Source organism: Aythya fuligula, chromosome 24 (genome assembly GCF_009819795.1).
Source record: "Aythya fuligula isolate bAytFul2 chromosome 24, bAytFul2.pri, whole genome shotgun sequence".
Taxonomy (NCBI): Eukaryota; Metazoa; Chordata; class Aves; order Anseriformes; family Anatidae; genus Aythya; species Aythya fuligula.
Window position 1 is genome coordinate 809,982 of NC_045582.1, and position 16,271 is coordinate 826,252.

At 62.7% G+C, this 16,271-nt stretch overlaps 1 protein-coding gene across 1 annotated transcript in view; it reads right to left on the reverse strand.

Moving 5' to 3' along the window:
* Positions 1–16,017, reverse strand: part of SRCIN1 (SRC kinase signaling inhibitor 1) — a 63,486-nt gene extending 47,469 nt beyond the window's left edge. The window contains exon 1 of the mRNA XM_032202887.1: positions 15,941–16,017. The gene's annotated coding sequence lies outside the window, so the exon portion shown is untranslated. The remainder of the gene's footprint in view (positions 1–15,940) is intronic.
* Between the last annotated feature and the right edge of the window lie 254 nt (positions 16,018–16,271).

Consider the following 16,271-nt stretch of genomic DNA (forward strand, 5'->3'; position numbering starts at 1 on the left):
TTCCCAAGCTCACCCCTTTTTCTTCCTTCCCTCATTCCCAGTGTTTCTCCCCCGTGACCATGCCTTGCCACCAGCGCATTTTGGCATCCCAAAGGCTCTCTCACGAACTTACAGCTGCTTGAGCCTAAAAATCCCAGCCCAAACAACCCACGTGGGAAAGCCAGCTGGCTTGGGCTGCAGAGAAACCCTTCACCCAGGACCAACAGGGGGGACTTTATCTCCTTGTTGTCCGTGGGGAAACCAAGGCACAGATGGAGGGTACGACTTTGCCCAGACCTGACAGAGCCTTAGCAGAACCAAACGCAGAAGTCCTGGGCTTTAGGACAAGATGCCATGCGTTGCCTGCAGTCCTGGCTGGGACCCACAGTCCCTCATGGACACCCCCATCCTGCCAGACATCCCAGGCTCACCCTAAAAAGGGACCCTCCGTGCCAGCCAGGGCTCAGCCGTGCCTCCAGCTCGGAGCCCAGCGGCAGCAGGGCCAGAAGGGAGCAGCTCGGCAGCGCTGGGCTCCGGGCTGGAGCCCGTCCAGGCTCCTGAAGAGTCAGAGCCGTGAGTCACGGCTGGCACAGGCAGGCGGGATTCATCGCACGCTGTGCCATGACGACCCCCAAAATCACGTTGCTCTTTGTTGAGCGCTTCTGCAGAGCTGAGCCAGGAGGCTGGGCTGGCTCCGGGCACCGCGCACGCACAGGGCGAGCTCCTTCCCCTCCTTCCATTTCCCTGGGGCCAAGGGCACCTCTTGCTCTGCATTTCTGTGGTGCCTACGTTACCTCTAACCTGGGTGCTATTTGCATCGTCTGGGTCAATGCTGCGGGAATAGGAAGGCTTGGTGCAAGAGCTTTGAGTCAGTAAAGATGCAGATGGGAGGTGAGGAGGCACAGCCCAGGGCAGGCGGCGGGGCTGGAAGGTCACCCAGCGCTCATGGATGCCCACAGGGCTCACAGCGACAGGGAAGATGAGCTCTCCTCCCTCCCGGGGGCAGCACGGGGACACAGAGCTGAAGCTGGAGGTCTGGGGGCATGAGGGGGTGCAGCGGTGGGAGGACGCTGTGCTGGGAAAGCAAACACGGCTACTGCTGGCAGCAAGGATTAGTTGTTCTTCCCGCTGATCCCTGAAACCTGGCTCACTCCCACAGTCCTGCTGCAGGGAGGGCCAGAGGATGGGGTGACCTTTCAATGCTGATTGCTCTGCTGATGAGGAGCAAATAAGCATCGCTGCAGCTGGAGAGCTGCTCAGAAGGGCCCGCGCGCTGCCCTGGTGCTGCCTCACACCTTGCACCCATGGGCCCCACGCTGCCGGCGCTCAGCAGCGAGGAGAACGCCTGTTCTTAAATCCGAAGGCAGATGTTCCCACTTTGGGACTTTCCAAGGCTACGACTTCTCTGCAGTGCTAAACCTGAGCTGAGGTTAAACCGAGAGCTGCCGGTGCCCGCAGAAAGCCCGCGGCCAGGTGCCACTTCTGCCCCTCCGAGGCTGCAATCAGCGCGGTGGAGCAGCTGCGTGCCAGCAAGCGAACTCCCAGGGAGAGGCTGGTAAAAGCAGCTAACACGTCAGGGCGAGACGCCTGCATTTGCACCTGCGATGCCAGACACGGTTTTGCTCTCAGGGGCTCTCCAAGGAGCTGCCTCCAGGAGCCCCAGCACCCAGCAGGGCGCAGGGTGGATGCAGGGGGTCAGGGCCAGCTCTGCACAGCCCCGGTCCCTGGGGTGGGGAGGAGCAGGCTCCAGGCACCGTCTTTCCTGCGCTGCCCCTCCTGGCTCCTGTCATCTGCGAGCTCCTCAGAAGCACGATTACTGCTCACAATGCCCGCGCACAGCCCCGGCACAATGCAGCCACGCTCTGCCCCGGCGCTGCCGGCTGCGGTGCGAACAGCGGGGCAGTCATTGCAGGACCCCTTTCACCCGGCTCCGAGCACCACGAGACAGCCCAGCTTTGTGTCTGCTCACACACAGCACAGCTCCAGCCCCGCCGTGCTCTGCACGCAGTCTGTACAGCGATGTTCAGGAGCACAGCGCCCTGACACGCCGCACACAGTGCAGCTATTGTGTGCTGCTCAAATGCCCAGAAATCATGGGCTGCCGAGCAGCAGTGCCCAGAAAAGCCCCTGTGAGGATGAGCTCTGCCCCCGACCGGAGGGGCAGGATGTCCCCCAGCTGTGTGACCACAGGCAGGCTGCTCAGACCAAACTTTATGCCGGTTCTTGGGGTGTCTGCACGCAGGGAAGAGGCTCAGGCACAGGCACAGTGCAGCACCAGGCTTGGGACAGGGACCAAAAGGCCTTTTCCATTTCAGAGGCCGATGGTTGCACCCCGCCAGCAGACAGATCATGGCTGCTACTATCAGAAATGGGAGGAAGCCAGATTAGGAAAAAAAAAAAAATCCATTGGAGACCTTTGACATCACGCAGCTAAACGCATTTTCACAGTTGAAGGGCTGGGGAACGTAATTTCTTATTAAACCCAGCCAACTGATGACTGATACGTTCTTGAGTAATAAATACTCCTTAAACCCCAGCGAGAACCTGGAGGCACCGAGGCAGCCCTGAAGATGGCTCAGCCTCGCCGGAGGAGCAGGGGAACAGCTCCCTGTGAGACACCGGGGCCACGTGGCTGCTCCGCCTGCCGAGGCTGCCGGCAACATCTGCCGAGGCTGGCATCGCGCGGCAGCGCTGGCGGGGCTGGCATGGGCGCCGCAGATCGGCACCGGGACCTGCCAAGTGCTGGCAGGTGGAGCTGCGGGAAGGACTTGGCACCAGGAGGGCCCCGCCGCGCGCCCCGTCCCCGCCAGCCGCCCACGGGCACCGGTGCCTCCGTGCGCCGCGGCTCGGCTCCGCTCGCAGCCCAAGCTGTTCCCACTCGGCGAGCCCGCGGGGCTGGGGCTCTGCTCCCCAGCTGGCGAGGCAGCCAAAGCCACCTGGGGAAGCGTCAAGTGAGAGCTCGTCCCCCGAGCAGCCCCGTCCCAGCGATGCCTGGCAGCACAGCCCGGCCCCGAGCTGCCGAAGCGACACCTCCGGCGGCGCGCGGCTCCCAGCCGGCGCGGTGGCGCGGGACCAAGCCCTCGCAGCTCCTCGGAGCACTTCTCCCTTTGCTCACTTGCTGAGCGCAGACGCTGCAAATCCTGCTCCGTGAGACGTGGAGAGAATCTGGGCTGAGCCCCGTCCCACAGGAGGGAGCAGAAGATGTGCCCTTTGCTGCGTTAAAACAGCCCCCACCTTCCTCGCTTTTATCCGCCTCTCCCAAAAAAGCTTTATCAGCCTCTCCCCCAAAAAATTATCAGCCTATTCCAAAACCCCTGGCAAACAGGGCACCCAGGTGAGCCCATCCCCACTCGTGGGGACAGGGACACTTGTCACAAGCCAGGCTGTGCAGCCTTAGCCCCAACCCCAGCTCCCTTACGTGGCCGGGGCTGCTCGGTAACCACATCGCTTAAGCCCCGGAGCTGATAACCTGGGACCTCCCACGCCGCAATCACTGGTGGCCGGGGGGGGCCGGTGGTGGTGACAACGGATGTGACGCACCCTTATCAGTGCGGCAAGGCACGACCTTATCCTCGCAGCAGGAGCACGTTCGTCCTTGCCTGTGAAAGATGGGGCCCGGAGGAGGGAGCGGTGGGCGCAGGGACGGACACAACGGGGCTGTGACAGGGAACTGAAGGACAGCGGTGGCTCCACACCAGGGGCTGCACAGTCCCGGGGCTGCACAGGGTTTTGGCAGCCCCAGCCCCATATCCTGGAGTGGCAGCACAGCCTCGATGCCTCCAGTCCAGGTCCGGTCCCCGCGCGCTGTCGGTGCAGGAGTGCCCTGGTTTGCTCTGATTTAAGCCGGAGCGCTGTTAGCTACAGTACTATTACCACTGCCGAAAACGGTAACTAAATGGCATTTCCCCACCGCTCCATTTATATTTCTGTGCTCTTTACCCATTTGTAAACTGCAGGAGGGAACAATTTAAGGCATCTGAGTGAAAAGCTTAAATTAACAATTTACAAATGGCTTAATTGAGGTCCTGGTCTCTCTCTTCCCGAGCAGAAGCCGCTAAATGATTCTGAATCATTCCCATTTATTGGCTCTTGCGATGTGAATTACAGGCCTTGGACCATGATAAAGGCTCTAACACCTTGGCGCAGGCTGGGGGTGCCCTTCGCTCACATCGAGCGGGGCCAGCGACGGCGAGCCAGAGCCTCGGATGGAAGTGGGGCCGAGAAACCAGAAACCGCGGTGAGAAATGGGAAAGGAAGGCAGGAGCCGAAGGTGGTCGATAAATCTGACTCGAGCCGAGACACTGAAGGACATGCGGCCATCCCAGGAGCTGCCCACAGCCGTGAGCAGGGGCTGACGCCGACAAAACGCTGGGGAAGGAGCTCGGCTGCGGGACGGGGAGGTTCAGCCCCGCGTGTGGGGCTGGGAAGAGAAATCCCTGCTCTGTCCGACAGCAGGGATCAGCTGAGGACCACCGCACGATGTGGCACAGGGTGTGACACGCTTTGTGCCCCTAACACGTACCCGCTCCTCCCCGGGAGGTGGCCGCGGGGGGCCGGGATGTGGCCCCCCAGCCGCAGCCCCGGGGGTTCGGCTCTGCCCACAGCCCCGCACTTCTTAAAGCGCTCGCTGGCAGCCAAGGACACTCACGTCTGCATCAAACTCCTCGGCTCCCAGTCTAATTCTGGCACATCAGACAGTAATTATAGGTGCATCACCGGCGCTGACAAGTCTGCAGCTCGTCAGCCCGGCACCTGTCAGTGCAGTGCCGCAGACGCCGCGCGGGGAGCGGAGCGGGGAGAGGGGCTCAGGCTGCTCCCACCCATCCCAGGGGCGGCTCCGGGCTGCCCTGGGCACCCCCACCCCATCACGGCCCCCCAGTCCCCCATCACCCAGGGGTCAGCACCCCACGGCCGTGCTCAGAGGCTGCTCCGGCACCCGTGGGGCTTGGCACCAGGCTGTCACTGGGAAGGGGCACCAGCTCCTGCCCCAGCCTCCCGCAGCGCTCCCTCTGCAGCCTGTGGGGAGGGCTGGTGCCCAAAACAGCAGCTGGGAGCTGGCTGGATCCATGCTCAGCCTGGCCAGGCTGCCCGGGACAGCCACCCGTGTTACTACAACAGTCCAAAAAACAGAGGTGAGAGCATCCCCAGCTGCAGCAGCAGCGAGGGAGCCCGGGTACAGCTCCAGCCCAGGAGGAGCCAGCGGCTGGGAGGCTCCGACAGCACCGGGGAAGAAGTGGGGAGGCTGCTGGCTTGCTGGTTTTAGAAGCGAGGGGGAGATGCATGTGAGGGAGAAGCAATAATTTTAATTAAAAGGCAAATGAGTGCACTGAAAATTGACTTAAAGCACAGAGATATTAAAAAGCCGTTGACTCGGTGAATTATTCCTCCTTGGGTTGCTTGATTGCGAATAAGCACTCAGACAGCGCGGGCTGCTCCGGCAGCCTGACTCGGGGAGCATCAGCAAGGCGAGAGGGGAGCGGGAGCTGCCGGGCACGGGGGGGGGCAGCCCAGGCCCCCCTGGTCTGTGGGATCCAGCCACTGCCCCTCTGCCTGGGAACGGGGACACACACACAAAGGGTCCCTGCTGCCCCCCACCTGGACCTGGGGCTCGGGGCCAGGAGCCAAGTCGCTGTTGCCCTTTCTGCTGCTTCTCCAGCAGCTGCCGAGTAGCAGCTCCGCCAGCCCAGCCAGGGCTTGCAGCCTTTGGGAAGGGGTCGAACCTGCCTCTTTGCACGGGAGACGTGCTCATTAACTGGCATCATTACGTGTCTGCAGGATGACCTTATAGCTGTCTCTGTGCTCACCTCCGCAAGGATGCAGCTTCTGAGAGCAGGGGCTCTTTAATCTTGTTCAGACAAAGGCAGAACAAGATCTGATAGCTGGAAGCTGAAGCGTCAGGAACACAGACAAGAGAAGGCAGATGTGCTTAGCGGGGCCCGGGAACAGCCTGCACCAAGGGGTGGTTTCTCCATCACTTCCCACCGTTCACTCAAGGCAGGCTGCTCTACTGAGAGACAAACTCCGGCTCAGCCAGGAGCCATGGTCTTGGAGGAAATCACTGCCGAGACTGCAAGGCCCGTGTTACGTGGGTGGGATCAAACCGGGTTGTCAGAAAGGTCTTTTGAGGTCCTGGAAAGAACCCACAAACTCTCTACAGACGCACGGATCCCATCCCTTCCCTGCGCCCTTCCCCTTGCTGTGCTCATCTCAACACCCCCAGGCGCTGCCAGGATGGTTCAAGGGTGTGAATCCCAGCGAAGCATCGCCGCAGCGCTGAGGCTCAGCACCAGCAGGACCCGCAGCACCCCACAGGTTGGGGACCACAAACTGGTGATGCAACCAGCAGGGCTGCGACGCCGTGCACGGAGCCAACAGCAAACCCCACCGACAGCACCACGAGCACAGGCTCCAGGACCTCCTTCCTGCAGGGTCCCGAGGCAGCAGGCACGCAATCTGCTCTCCAGCTGAGGGGCAAGCGTGCTTGCCTCTCGGAGCCAGGCAGCTAATTGCACGTGTAATTCTGGGACAGCAAACGAGCCAGAGCAGCGCTCGGCGCCGCGGGCAGGTCCCCATATGGGTGCGTGGCCCGGCCGTGGGCTGCTGCCTGCATCCTGCTTGCCCACTCCCCTTTTGGGATAAGGCATCATCACAACTCAACAAGGCGTGTGCAGGAAATGCAATTAAATCACAGCGCGCTGTTCCAGCACCTTGCTTCTCCACCGCCACGGCTCTCGTGTGAGCGGGCCTGGCACACCCCGCGCATTACAAGCTTGATTTCCTCCACCTCCAGGCCATCCTCCCCGGCACGGCCCTGCTCTGCTGGGACTCGGCTGCACGACAGCGATGTGCAGCCCTCAGACCGACCCCTGGTGCTGCTCCCCTTGCCTTCAGGCACGGAAAACCCTCCTGCTGCAGGGCAGGAGGTCACCAAAGGCCCGGATAACCAAACCTAGAGCAGAAGTCACCAGTGGGATGGTGCCTGGGGCTCAGCCCCGAGGGCAAGAACCCCTTGGAGAGCCAGGGAGCTGCTGGAGGAAGGGAGACTCTCTGCGGGCGCTCTCTCCATCTCCTGGGCCGGGACTGACGGGTGCTGCTGCTCCCAGGATAATTTTAGCTCAGATCTGCTGCCCTGATTGACAGGGCTCTGGTGCCCGTCTCAGCCTCCCCAAAAAGAAGCGCTGAAATCTTTGCCGAGACACTGGAACCATCTCCGGCAATGTGAACACCCAGCCCATTAGAGGCCGACAGATGCCACAGAAATAAAATCTATTATTATGACAGACCCAGCAGGGGTTGCTACTGAACAGATTCCACCACATTTCCCTCTTACAGTTTCTCCGAACCAGCCGCGCGTCCAACAGCCGGCTCCCAGCGAAGGCACCTGCCTGCTCACCTAACCCCAGGGAGCCGGCACAGCTCCCCCCCTCCAAACACCTCCCACCCCGTCCCCAACGGGGAAAAACCCCAAACCTTGCAGGCTGTGGGGGTTACTGGGGGAGAGCCAGTCCCTTGGGGAGCAACACCAACGCCTCCAGCTGCAGGCTGCAGCCCGGGCAGGACCTCAGGTGCTGCCTTCCCACCGCCCCCTGCACCCAGGAGGGGGTCGGGGAGGGAGCGGACACGGACACGAAACACGCAGGGTGGGGAGGAGCACACTGCTGGCCCCCGGCCCCGGTACTAACCTGGTGACTTTAAACAAAGGGAACAGAGTCCTGGCTTCTTCCCTCCTGCAATTCGATCGAGCCCTGGTTAGGGACAGGAAAGGAGGAGATTCATGAATGAACGCGATCCGGGCGGAAAAGTTCGCCAGGGATGGAGGGGGGATAAACAAATAAATCAGAGCAAGCAAACACACAATAAATCTGAAACAAAAGAGCAGCAGCAGAAAGCGTCTGAGAAAGAAACACAGCGATGGGGAGCCGGGCTGCATCCCGTGCCTGGAGACCCCCGGCATCACCCCACCATGGGGGCAAGCAAGCAGCAGCCTCTGCACCCGCACCCCCTGCATGGAGGCTCACCCCCAAAATGCCCCGATCCTCCTGGGCTGTCCCCACAGGGACCCTGCCCAGCTCGGCCCCAGCCTGGGAGCAGGAGCTGTGCACACATGAGGGGCACTCGGACGGGACGGGTTTGCTGTGGCCCTGATCTGGCAAAAAAAAAGCCGGGATCTTCCCCGAAGCTGTGCCCTTGCTGTACCCTGAACCCAAGCACGGCCCAGCCCGGGGTCACCAGCTCCTGGCGGGGGCAAACGGCGGCTCCAAAATGACAGCACCAAAAAGCGCCTGCTAACACTGACTGCTCGCCCTGACTGCTCCCGTGGGCAAACACGATGCTGAGAGGAGCTGGGTGGGCACGGGGAGGGGTGGCAGCTACACGGGGCCCCCCACCCGGCTGTCCCCAGCTCTGAACTCCCCCAGCCTCCTGCCTGCAGAGGGACAGAGCCCGGGCAGTGCTGGGCGTTCACCCAGGGCTGCTTGGAGCCTTTGTCTTTGGGGCCAGGGTGGATTTCTTCCCCTGCCTCACTGTGCTGCCAGCGTGGAGCAGGGTGACAGGGACAGGCAGGGGACAGCAGGGGGGGTAGGGGACAGCGGGGCGGGGGGCAGGGGACCAGACCTCGGCGCTCACAAGGGCCTCATTCATTGCACCCAGCTCATCCAGCACGCCCACGCCGTGGGACGTCTGTCCCCTCGTTCCCCTCGTCCCCAGCCTGGCTCCTCTCCCCGTGCCCTCGCTCCCATCGCTGCCCTCGGGGCGCAGCCCCCCGGGGAGGCTGGGGGCTCCGTGGTGCCCCCTCCCCAGCAAGGAGGAGGAGGAGGAGGAGATGAAGGAGGAGGAGGAGGGTGCTGAGCGCTGTTTCCATGGCTGCAGCCCCAGGGAGCGAAGCTGACAGCTGCAGATGGCTTTGGCAACCCTGGCTTTTGGGGTGGGGTCTTCGACCTCAGACCAAGGGGGGGGTCGGTTGTGATGTGCTCCCCTCTCTCCCACCACCAGGATGTGCTGGGGCCGCACGCTCCTGGGGCACGGGGTACAAATTCCGAGTCTCGTGGTGTGCGAATGGATTTCACGCACAGAGCGAGTGAATAATCTGCGAGGCATTAACGGGAGAGGAACAAGAAGCACGAAATAAAAGTGGAAAATCCTTCCTAAATGGGCTTTATTCATTTGTTTTGATAATTGCTGTTGAGGTTTAATTACTGATGCCATGTTTTGTGACGTGCCAGGAAATGCTCTGGAGCAAATTTGTGGCCGTGGGACCCGGCAGGAGGGCAGGGGGCTGGGGCTGGGGCACCCAGAGGGGCAGCAAAGCCCAGGGGCTGGAGGCGATGCCCCTTCCCACAGATGGGTCATGTCCACAAAATGCCCCAGTAGCAATGAGACCGAGTGACAAAGCGTGGCTTTTCTGGTGGAAACAGAAAAAGGAGGGGGACAAGCGTGGCTCCTCTTACGCGGGATTTTCCATGGCTCGTTCTGCCATGAACTCTCTGATCTCATCCTCACAATTTTTGTGCTGTGGGGGGGAGCAAAAAAGCTCTGGGTGCTGCCCCTGCTACGGACCCCCAAGCCAAGACCCCGGTCGTCATCCGTGGAGCACCCACGATGCTGAACTGGGGGGGTGCCGAGCAATTCCCTCCTGGTCCCCCCATCCCAGGGACGGAGACCCGGGCAGTGCCCAGACCGCAGCCACCCTGCCCCAGCCCAGCAGCGTGCAGCAGGAGCAGGGCAACGATTTGCTTTGTGCCCCAGTGCGAGCCCCGAGAGAGGAGCAGGGCTCCCTGCCACCCGCCCAAGACCTCTGCCACCGCCCCGAGGGACCTGGCACAGGGACAAGGTGTCGCATCAGGCAGTGCCACCGAGCACCGGCCCCGCCAGCAGCTGCTGCCCGGGTGCTGCTTTTGGCAGGGCAGGAGGAGGAAGAGGAGGAGGAGGAGGAAGAGGAGGAGGAGGAGGGCAGGGAGCGGAGCGGGAACACGCCATCGCAGCGTCCTTGAGTGTCCTTCAGAGGCTTTGCTTTTCACGCAGTGCAGCGGCTGAGGAAGGACTGAAAATCCCAAACTGCTCTCCTCTTTGATTCCCCCCACCGCAGGCAGAGTTGAAAGGAAGCTGCGAAGGCGAGAGAAAGGAGGAGGCGTGCGGGAAGGGAGCGGGGAGAAAGGGAGCGGGTGCGGGGGGAAGGAGGCGCGCTGCTCCCCTTCTCCCTGCTGGGCCCCAAGAGAAAAGAGACCCCTTTGGGGGGCTGAGGGCCCCCCAGGAGCCTCCTGCACTCAGTAGGGGCTTGGCAGCTCCATGCAGGCACCCTGTGGACAGGAGGTGAAGGCAGAGGGTGCTCCCAACATCCACGCTCCTGTGTCTTTTCCCCAAAGCGCATCCACACCTCAGCATCACCAAAACCCCCCGAGGGGACTCGGTGTCCCGGCTGGCTGCCCCCAACCTCTCCCAGAAGTGGGATCAGGAGAGAAGAGGGTGACAGCCGCCCCACGCACCCAACCGGGCATGGTTCGAGCGTAGCCTTCGGCCTCACCATCATCCCCCGTGGCCCAGCGGGCAGAGGGCGATGCCACGGGCTGGCATGGGGAGGTGGCTGGCAGGCCTGGGAACACGCACCCGCTCTGTTTGGTCTGGGCAATGTGTTTTTAATGAGCCATATAATGTTTTTCAAATTATGCTGGAATCATTAATCCTCCTGAAATGAGACAGATTCTGCAGTCCTCGGGCAACGCTGGGGCTGCCTGTTGCACGGCCGAGCAGGCAGGCGCTGCCTCTGCTCCGCTGCTCGCTGGTGGCATTGGGGCCATTTAGCTGAGACCCCAAGAGCCCCGTCCCCAATTCCTACAAGGGACCCAGCTCAGGGCTGGCAGGACCCCGTGCCAGGGTGCTGGGATGCAGCGTGCACACCTGGGCACAGACGTGAGCAATGGGTAAAGAGGAGCAAACGTGGGCTCCGGGCCTCTCCCCAGGTGGGAGCAGCAGGATGCTGAGAGCCAAACGGTGCAGCCAGGAGCCAGCACGGGCCGGCACAGAGGGGCTGGAGCCATCCCCGGGGGGCTCAACCGGCGGCTGCTTCTATGAGGCGGACACCCGTGCCTGCAGCCCTCCCTGCCTCCGCGCGCCTTCCCCGAGATCCAACTCTAATTGCAGGAGGGAGGTGCTGTATTTTTCCATGCATGAAGATCCAAAGTGACACTTTTTCCCTTCTCTTTTCAGCGTGCGAGAGAGCGAGCTCATTAACATAAAACCACCGAGCCAAATAAAAACCCCGAGTGCCGTGACAGCATCCCTCCAAATAACACGGGAGGGGAGAGTTTGTTCCTCTCCTGCTCTGCCCTTGCCAAGTGCGATGGCAGCTGCAGAAGGAAGGAAGGACGGAAAGAAGGATGAAAGGAAGGACGGACAGCCACCCGACAGGTGGTTCTTTTACATCCTTGCCCTGTGCCTCTCGGCGTGGCCAAGCTGCAGCCTCGGCTCCTGCAGGTGCCGGGGGCTTCGTTGGGGTCACCCAGAACCATCGGGGCCACCGAGGAGCTTCCAGGCAGGGCAGGAGATGGGCAAGGAGGTGCCACAAGCCCGATGCCAGGTTCGCAAGACACATGGCTTTGTGTGCACAAATTCTTTAGGAATTTGGCCTCTGAAACACACCAGGATTTTAGAAACATGCACTGCCCACAGCGATGCACAGTTTCCAGCAGGGAATTTGTGCAGAGCAAGAGATGAGGCCAGCCCACCGCTGCCCTGCTGCACCCTGCCCCGTGCTGCACCACCAGGCACCACCGCGGAGTCCCGAGCTGGCTGCAGGACAGGAGCCGTAAATCTGGGCAGCTCCTGAAACACCGAGGCTTTTAACAGGCTGTAATTGAAATATATAAAGTAGGGCTGGGCAACTCTGGCTGACAACACCAGCCAGAGCAGCTGATTGCAGGCTCTGTCACGGCTGAGGAGCATCACCCTCACCGCCTCCTCTGGACACCCCACCTGAGGGCTGCAGGAAGCAGGAGGGGGAGACCTCAGCCAGGAGCTGTGGGGATGGACTGGGAGAAAAAGCAGCTTCTCTCCATGTCCCCCTTCCCAGTTTGGCTGTGAAGCTGGTTCCCAGTTTGGGGAGAGTACAGATGCTCGATTTCCCAACCGAGCACTATTAGCTGTGCTACAAACTCAGATGCATCATCTTCCTTTGCCCTCCTCCCTTTGCAATCAGAACATTTCAGCACAAGGGAAAAAAAAAAACAAAAAAAAAAAAAACAAAAAAAAAAAACACAAACAAACCATAAGTGTTTGTCCCCCCCTCCTTCCACTTCCTCCCGCCCCCACCCAGCCCTTTCCATCAGTCCTTCTGTTTGAGATGTGGTGGTGTTGTGATTTTTTTTTTTTTAAATCTTCATTTGCATTTATTCTGAAAGTGGAAACCACGCAGGGGGAGGGAAAAAAAAAATAAAAACAGCTGACAGCAAAGTTTTATTATCCCCATTGGGTGGCGAGGAGCAAATCAGTAATTTTTTAACAAGCATTTAAGCTCCTTTGCTGAGTGCCTCTTTGAGCCTTGGTGCACCTGCAGCCTGGCGCAGCCAGGAGGGGGGGTTGATGAGGACCTTTGGTGGGGAGCAGGCGCAGCTGATGGGGGGCAGCATGTGCTCGCCCCTTTGGAGCTGAAGATGCAGGAGGTGAGGAGCTGGGACCTTGCAGCACCACAGGCGATGCTGCGGCTGCAGGAGCCCACCCGGGGGGTAAGACCCGCTCGTGTGACCCCATCGCAGGCCCCAGACCTCCCCAAGTGATGCTAACAGGATTGCCCGCCGCTTTTTCATGCCAATAATTCTGCAAAGCTGGCCCGAGCAGCCTCTGCTCTCCGCCCTGCGGCTCTCACGGCAGGCATCGCTCATCGCCCCCACCCAGGGGCGTTTTAATAACGATAACTGTCACGGAACCTGACCACAGCCGCTGGGAAAGAGCCAGCTGAGCAAACCGCTGGGGGGGCGAGAACTTCACAGCCACAGGGCTGGCACAAAAGGGAGCCTCTGCCCTTCTGATACCCCCCCACGTCCAGCCCCATGCTCGTGCCTCCCCATCCCAAGCGCAGCCCCCGTCACGCTGCTTTGCTGAGGGTCCAGCATCTCCAAGCCAAAATCTGCAGGGCTGGGGCCGTCAGCACCTTGTGCTCAGCCAGGAGCAGGCCTGGGACACCACAGGGGCACAGCCAAGCCCCCCCCCAGGAGCAGGGAGGCAGCACAGCACCCTTCCTCTCCCCGTTCTCACATTGCTCAAACCCCGCTCTGCTGCGCCCTGAGCCTCCCCAAAACACGCCGCCAGCTCGCAGCCTCCCTCCGCTTCCTCCCCAGCATGGCTGGAAATAAAATATTGACAGCGGGAGCCTCACTGGGCTCCTCCATGCACACAGCACCCTGCGGACACCTACATGCGTTCACCACCTCTCCAGACCCCAAAACAGACCCCAGCCCCTCCCTGGTGCTTGGGGCTGCCCCCCAAAACCCCAGCCCTGCCCCACACTGTGGGCACCACACACGTGTCCGTGCGTGCCAGGCAGCGTCCCCGGGGCGCAGGGAGCTGCTGTGCACCCCGGCTGGGATCGATGCGTGGCAAAGAGGAGAATCAATTTCTATAATTAAACCCTGCACCACCGGGCTGCGTCCTCCCTCCCCGCTCCCCATGGCAGAGGGCTGTTCCAGCCCCCGGCAGGGTCCCATGGGGACCACCGCTCCTGGCCGGTGCCAAGGCAGCTCCCCCCAGGGTCCCTGCAGCAGCAAAGGGCACCCAGGGCACCCCTGCTCCCATGGCAAAGGAATCGGCACGGAGAATTTCTTGGGGGAAAATAAAGCAAAGGCAGGCACGGGTGGGTGTTTCCCACCAGCCGGGCCTTTGCTGCGAGCTGATGCTCACACGGCAGAGGGAAGGAGGAGGATTTGGGGGGGGGCAGCCTAAATCCACAGCTCCACAGCAGCGTGTGGTGGAGAGGAGCCTTCATCCACATTTCCAGAAAGGGAAAAAAAACATCGTGGGGGGAGCCAAGCAGCTTGGCCAAGGTCGTGCGGGGAGCCAACGCCAGCCCTGCCATGAACACCACCAGCACCCGGACAAGTGCAATCGCCCCACCAGTTCTCAGCTCTGCCCCCACCCCAGCAACACCCAGGCTGCCCATCAACCACTCCAGTCCGTCCCCACAGACATCTCCCTGGCCACGAGCAGGGTGCTCAGGAGCAAACAGGCTGAGTGTCCCCCCACCCATCCTGCCAGGCAGCAAGGGATGGCTCCTGGCAAAGAATTAAGGCCCCTTTGCACAAAGCCAGCCTTCGGCAGCCCTGAGGCTCCCCCCTAGCCCCCTGAAGGCTTTGCAGCCCACCAGCAGCTCCCAGGGGCACCGAGTGCTGTCAGGAGGAGCACGGAGCCATTTCCACAATGGTGTGAATGGAGGAGGCTTCAGGGGCAGTCTGGTGGGAAATAATTAGCACATCGAAAATGTATTCCTCATTAAAATGAGGGAAGAGCCACCGCTGGGGTGGGCGTGATCAGGTGGCTCTGGGCAGCTCGGAGCCCGCACAGCCCCCACAGCAGCAGCACAGCGGGGCACAAAAGCCACGGAGCGAGCAGGGGGACTGAGAAGCATCTGTGCCCCCAGGATCTGGGCGCTGGCAGCCAGGCCAGGAGACCGACAGCAAATCTGGGGTCCCTGGGACTGACCCAGCCGAATTCCCCACCTGGTGCCAGGGTGGGGGGCACCCACACCCCTCAGGGACCAGCCGAGAGGAGAGCCCCCTCCCAGCCCCAGCCCCAGCAGGGAGCTGGCTGGATGCGACCCCCCCACACACGATCCCCCGGGGCCAGGCACGATCCCGGGGCCTCCCGCAGCCAAACCCAACTTCCCCGGGAGTTGGGCGCCAGCACCCACCCGGCACCAGCAGGTGCGGGGGGGACCCGAGCATCACCGCCCCCCCCCGCCCGCCTCCCGCAGCCAGGGCGAGGATGCGGAGAACAAAGAAGGGGAGAGGCTGCGGGGCGCAGGCTGGGCGCTGCCCGCCGCCAGGGCAGACAAAGGGGCCCCCACCCGCGGGCAGCGCAGCCCCCCACCAGCGTGGAGCAGGGCACGGCGGGGGCCGCAGCGCACCGCGCACCCCCGGGCGCACCCCTGGGCGCACCCCCCCCACCCAGCGGCCCTGCCTGCCCAGCCGGCGGGGGGAGCAACCCCTCGGCGGCTCCTTCAGCCCCGGTCGTTGGGGGGGCCTCCGGAGTTATTTTAAGTTTCCCTGCCCGCCTCCACCCCTCCCACCCCCCCCCCCCCGCAGCCGGGCGCAGCCCGGGACGTGCCAGGCTCTTCCTCCTCCTCCTCCTCCTCCCCGGGGATGCTGCGAACGCCCCAAAAGGGGCGCCCCCGCGGCTCGCCCACCCCGCGCGCCCCAGCAGCGGCCGGGGGAAGGATGGGGGCGAGAGAGCCGGGAGGGGGCACAGCCCGCAGCCCCCCCTCCTCGCCCCCCTGTCCCTCTCCAAAGGAACCCACGAACCCGCAGCCGCCGCCCGGCTGGGGCAGCACAACGCCCGGTTCCGCGCACGGTGCCGCGGCAACGCCGGGCACAACCGCCCCCAGCATCCCGGCGAGCCCCCCCCCGAGCCCCCGGCCGCCCCCATCTCCGGTCCTCGCCGCCGCCTCCCCGGGACCGCCACCGGCGGCTGCGCCCCTTCGGAGCGCGGCGGCCCCGGCAGCGACCGGCCCCGAGCAGCAGCAGCAGCGCCGCGCCCCCGGCCCTTGGGGGTGTGTGTGTGGGGGGGGGGGCACCGCAGCCCCGGCTCCGGCAGCCGAGCCCCGCTCCCGGCCCCCCCCTGGAACACCGGAGCCCCCCGCGGGCGGTCACCACCGGCACCGGGAGCGGCGGAGCCCCGGGCAGCAGCGGCACGGCACCGGCGGCGTGGAGGGAGGAGGAAGGGAAAAAAAAAACAAAACACACGAATAAAAAAAAAATACCTGCTACTTAAGAATGGGTGCACATAGTGAGAGTGACATGCCTTGAGAGGGTGTATTCCCCATCGCTGCGCCGCTCGCTCCCGTCCTTCCCGCTCCCGTCCCTCCGCCAGCGAGGCCCCGGCAGAGCGCGAGCGAGCGGGGGCGCGCCCGGGTGTGTGCGCGGGGGAGCGCGCAGCTCGGCGATGTACAAAGGAACAAATGGGAAAAACACATTAGCTCATGAGAGATTAATGTGCGGGGAGACGGCTCCCCCCTCTCCGCTCCCTCTTAAAGGCCCCCGCCTGCGCTCGGCGGCAGGTGCCCACCCAGGGGCACCCCCGGGGAGCGGGGC